The sequence below is a fragment of the Equus caballus genome, chromosome 2 (assembly GCF_041296265.1).
Source record: "Equus caballus isolate H_3958 breed thoroughbred chromosome 2, TB-T2T, whole genome shotgun sequence".
NCBI classification, from domain to species: Eukaryota; Metazoa; Chordata; class Mammalia; order Perissodactyla; family Equidae; genus Equus; species Equus caballus.
Window position 1 is genome coordinate 35,830,249 of NC_091685.1, and position 5,360 is coordinate 35,835,608.

The 5,360-nt window shown below is 51.0% G+C and overlaps 1 long non-coding RNA gene across 1 annotated transcript; it reads left to right on the top strand.

Moving 5' to 3' along the window:
• The first annotated feature begins 869 nt into the window (after nt 1–869).
• Nucleotides 870–5,038, top strand: LOC138919998 (uncharacterized). Its single transcript, XR_011430583.1, has 3 exons — nt 870–989; nt 4,496–4,689; nt 4,958–5,038. It is a non-coding gene; the product is annotated as an uncharacterized lncRNA (long non-coding RNA).
• The last annotated feature ends 322 nt before the right edge of the window (nt 5,039–5,360 follow it).

Below are 5,360 nucleotides of genomic sequence, written 5' to 3' on the forward strand. Positions count from 1 at the left end.
TGTTTTTAATTGTGGCAATATGTACATAATGTAAAATTTACCATTTTAAAACCATTTTTGGGTGTAGAGCTCCATGGCATTAATACAGTCACATTCTTGTGCCGCCATTGCTGCCTCCCGTCTCTAGACCTTTTTCCATTTAGCACAACTGAAACTTCACACCCATTCGACACTGACTCCCATTCTCCCCTCCCCCCAGCCCCCGGCAACCACGACTCTACGTTCTGTCTCTGTGAATCTGACCGCTCTGAGTACCTCATGTGAATGGAATTGTACAATGTTTGTCCTTTTGTAACTGGTTTGTTTCCCTTCTCATGATGTCTTCAAGGTTCATCCATGTTGCAGCATAAAATCCGATAGTTTTGCAAGTCCTGGGAACTACCTGGAAATGGATGGATAGATGGATCGATGGATGAATGGGAGGGAGGAAGGAAGGGAGGAAGGACAGATGGAAGGAAGGATGGATGGACAGATGGACGGATGGATAGAAAGATGGATGGACAGATGAATGGACATATGAAGAGACAGATGGAGGGATGGAAGGATGGAGGGATGGAAGGATGCATGGCTGAATGAACAAATGGATGGTTGGGTGGATGATTGGATGGATGGAAGGATGAAAGTCAGTGCTGGCATTCAGGTGGATGGATTAAATGAACAATGGTAAGATAGGATATAGTCCAACCCGGAGTAGCTCACAGCCTGGGTAAGGAGTCAGGAGGGCAAATACTCCCTTGACAATATCACAGGGTCCACCCTGGACACATACACAAAATCCCACTGGGAGGGCGTGACAATGCCAGCTGCAGACGTCACAGACACTGCCAGCCTTCACAGCAACACTGCAGACAGGTGGTGAGGGCCAGTGCGGGTTTCTCTTTCTTGGGTGGAGGAAAATGAAGCCAGGCACCCCAGACAGAGGGCACAGCATGTGCGGAGGCCCAGAACCTGGAAAGCACAGGACACAGAAGCCATGTTTTGTTTAAAAAGTAAGTCTGGGCCTCTGGAATGGGGAGGGCCTGGGTTGGGATGCAGACGTTGCTAGTCTTGTGATAACCATGTGATGCTAGGCAAGTTGCCTCACCTCTCTGGGCCCCAGTTTCCTGAGCTGGAAATGGGCGTTGCAATAGCATCAGCCTCTCTGAGTGGTTTTGAGGATCCGGTAAGACCATAAAGCTTGAAGTGCGGAGTAAGAGCTCAAGGAAATGTCTCTTCTTAACTCCTCTCCCCGCTTCAGGCCCTTCCCTCCAGGGGGTGTTCAAGGCAGGCTGAGGCCAGCCGGGAGGGGTCTTGCTACACTGCAGAGAGGACTACACCCCAGGGCAGCCGTGCAGGTGGCTCCCTCCTGGGACCCCACCTCCACCGCTGACTGGCCGAGCTTTCTCCTCCTCCTCACTCCTTTATTATTCTCTAACGTGCACCTGCCATCGCTTTATTCATGAAGATTTGCATTGATTTTGCCATAAACTGTTATGAATTCAGCTTGTGGAAAAAATAACATTGATCCCCCTGCCTTGTAATTCGTCTCTGAGCTGCAGGGCCCGCTAATGGTTTTCCCAAAGATTTACACGGAGGAGCAGGGGACATGGCTCCAGTCACCCGCTCCGCGCCCCCTCCATCACTCTCAGGATTTTCCCTGATAACTGTGTCCCTTTGGTTGAAAACGGGCAGGTTCAGTGACTGCAGACCAGGGGCCCTGCCAGCTGTCACCTGCTCACCACAGAGGAAGGGAGAAAGGAGGATGGAAGGGTGGGAAGGTAGAGGTGGGAGAAAGAGGAGGCCTGTGGAGCAAAGAAAGGAAGGAGCATTATATTCACCAATCGGCCTCCGTGCACCAGGCACTGTGAACTTAAGTTTCCTCATGTGAACTTCAAAATAATAAAACCGGTGTCGTTAGCTCCGTTTACAACGAGGAAACCGAGGCTCGAAGAGGTCAAACAGCAGAGAGGATCACACAGTATACAAGGGACCGAGCCAGCGATACAGCCCCGATGTGGCAAGACGTCGTTTCCTCCCCTGGACACATGGGGAACAACACTGCCCAGCACGCCCCCAACAGTGTGGTTGTGCCATTGACGACTTTCAGCCGATGGGACATGGGCAGAGGTGATGCCTGTTGCTTCCAGGCCTGGCCCTGAAACATCCTCCGCCTCTCTATGACCCTGCTTGGAGACCTTGGACAGCGTAGCTGGAACGTGGAGGAGGGCTACCCAGTTGCCATCAGACTATAATATGAGTAAGAAATAACCAGTCATTGTACAAAGCCACAGAGATGCGAGCAGGTCACATTAATCACCCTAACACAGCAGTTGACATTGATTGAGTACTTACCGTGTGCCCGGCACCAGCGCAAGCTCTTTGTATTATTTCCTCATCTAAACCTGACAGCAACCCCAGGAGGCAGCGTTACTATTACAGGCGAGGAGACTGGGGCCCACAGAGGTAAATCCCTGCTCGGGGTCGCACAGGTGGTCAGAAACGGAGGATGCTCCAGCAAGACAAAGAGAAAAGAGAACCCAGGCTGAGGGCTACCGCTGCCTGAGTTTGAATCCTGGAAGGAGGCAGAGTGGGTGGGCATTGGGGTAGGGGCAGCAACTGTGAAATGTGCCACCATCTTGGCTCGTGATCCCTCGCTTTTGTGCACTATTTTCACAAACAGCATTTCTCTTCATTACACTGGGTGCTGAAAGTTATGTACAGAGGAGTTACTGACAAGCAGAACCCCTGCGGCAAACGCCGTGATGCGGGCGGCTACTCTCTAATTCGGCCACCAGGGAGCTGTGCGGTCTTGACTGGGCACCGTCTCTCTCTTGTCCTCCATTCCCCACTTGCAAAACGAGGAGGAGGTGGACCAGGAGAGCCCCACGACCCAGCGCCAGCACGCCAGGACCAAAGTTCGCGTCTCTGAGAACAGCTGGGCTTGGCTAGACGTGCCTGGGTGCATGGTAAGCCCTGGGCCAGAAGCAGGCTCTTGCCTGGGGTGATGGACTTGTCCTAGAGAAACTTGCAGTGTCTTTGACAATATAATTCCCTCAAGAATTGTGTAGGCTTCCCTTCTATTTGCTTCCAGTCAGTTCCGTGGACAAGTAACCACACCAAAACCTCTACTGGGGATAGTTTTTCTATTTGAAAACCCTTGTCTTTCACTTTCTGGTGTCTTTTTCTTGCTCATACACCTCTCCCAACCCAGAGGACGCCTCCTGGGGGCCACCTGGCACAGTAGGCTTGGCGGGGAGGCAACGCTCTTCTCTGCCCTTTGCTACCGTATTCCATCCTGAGCTCGGACTTGAGTGCCTGGGGGAAGCCTGGAGCTTCCGCCTTCTCCTCCACAGTAAGACTTCCTCCTCCAAATCTCCTTTTATAACCAGCCTGAGATCCTCTCTCTCCTAGGATCGGCTAACCATGAAAGAATAAGCCAGCGCATGTTGCATTCCGAGAGTTTTAGCAGACCTGCTAGAGCCTCAAATGCTGTTGGCACACGACCTGCTTTCAAGACGTCACGGCAATTTCAGACGTCTGCCGTGTCATGAGAAGCACCACCATCTTCCTATTCTGAGACACCGCTGCTTCACCACCTGCTCCTTGACCACTAAGTCAAGCTTCATAGTTTGTGTTGTTACGGCAGTGCCCCACTCTGGTACCAACGCTGGTTTTAGTTAATATACCGACGCGGCTGCTGAACAAAATCCAAAGAAGATGCATTAAACAAGATGGAAGTTTCTCTCTTGGGTAACAGTCAATCCAGCTGACGAGGGAGCTCCTTCAACTTTATTGAAGTTGGCACCACACTCAAACAACTGCAAACAAGCAGGTGGTGGAGAAGGGAAGATTTATGCGATCAGCTAGCAAAATCGGAAGACGGCGGACTCATGTCCTGAAGAACCATCTTAAAATTGGACAGAATCATGAGGCAGTTGTACAGGGGAAATGGGCAGGGAAGGAGGGGGGTCAGGGATGTCCACCATCTGGTGTGATGGACTTCAAGGCACTTTGTTATCTCGTTCTTCTGTCATTCGTGACAGGTACCAACACGGGTAGCTCCTTCTTTCTGGAGGTCACCATGTTCCTGGGGAACTCAGAGAACAAAGTTGTCTTATCACAGCCGAGAGATATGTGTAAGCAGGAGTCACAGAACTAGCAGATCACGTATTTTGTAAAAGCGAGAGGTGCTTAATCATCCAGGCGACGTGCAGGCTGGAATGTATGCACAGAGACTAATGAGTCAGGGTCATGGTTATGATATGGCTTCCCGTCCCTGAGATGGCTGCCCTCGTGGAACTTAGGATCCAGCTGTTGTAGAGGGGGCAGGGCAAGCGGAGGGTATTCCCTTTTCTTTTAAGGGCATGACCTGGAAGTTGTTCCTATAACTTCCTGTTAAATTTTATGGGTCAGACCAAATCACATGACCACACGTGGCAACATGGGAGTATGGGAAATGTAGTTTTTACCTGGTGACCACGTGCCCAGCTAAAATTCACCAATTCTACTACTAAAGGAAAAGGAAAGGAATAAATATGGGAGACAATCATCTGCAACAAGGTCAGCCTCCACAGACGGGAGGATGGAAGCTCGGAGAAGAGAAATAAGTCACCCAAGTTTGAAAAAGTGGTAGAACCAGACCTCAGATGCAGCACCCGAGTCCAGAGCCCGTGTGAGTAGCTACAACGCTGATCTGGCTCCTCCACACAGGTAAGGTCCCTAAAACACCACTCAAAGGTCGTGGGAGTTCAGTCAAGGTTATTTTCCCTTCGCCCTGACCCTAGGTAGCCAGGTCCTATAAAAAACAGGCTGCACCACCAGGAAAGTCTTGAAAAGGAAGCGCAGAAAGTAAAGGCTTCTGGAACGTGGTGGGAGGGTTTAGCCAAGTGACGTCATGGGTCTTTAGGCATCTTGGGAAAATAGTATACAGCTGTGTTTCTCAAAGTGCGTTCCACAAAATGCCCTTTGACTTAATTAGGGCTGTGTGGAGCCCGGGGAACTTCACTGATCTTGATGCGCACCAAAGTTTGACCACCGAGGGTTTGTCATTTACACAAGGTACGTGGCATGTGGTCCCCGTGGCATGGTCACAGGTGGCAGCCGGGCGGGGTAAACGCAACTTCTGACTTGTGAGCCAGATCAACCTGGCTTCAGACTCAAGCTCGCGCCGGCCGTGTGCGTTTGGATGAGTCCCTGCAGCCTCCGTATCCTCAGTGTTCTCATCTGTAAAACGGGGGTGAAAACGCCTGCCTCACAAGATTGCTCATTCATTCAGCAAACATTTATCGAGCATCTGCTATGTCCAAGTACTGTCCCAGGCAATAAACAGAACAAGTCAGACCCCTGCCCTCGTGGAGCTTACACTGTAGCGGGGAGAGAGA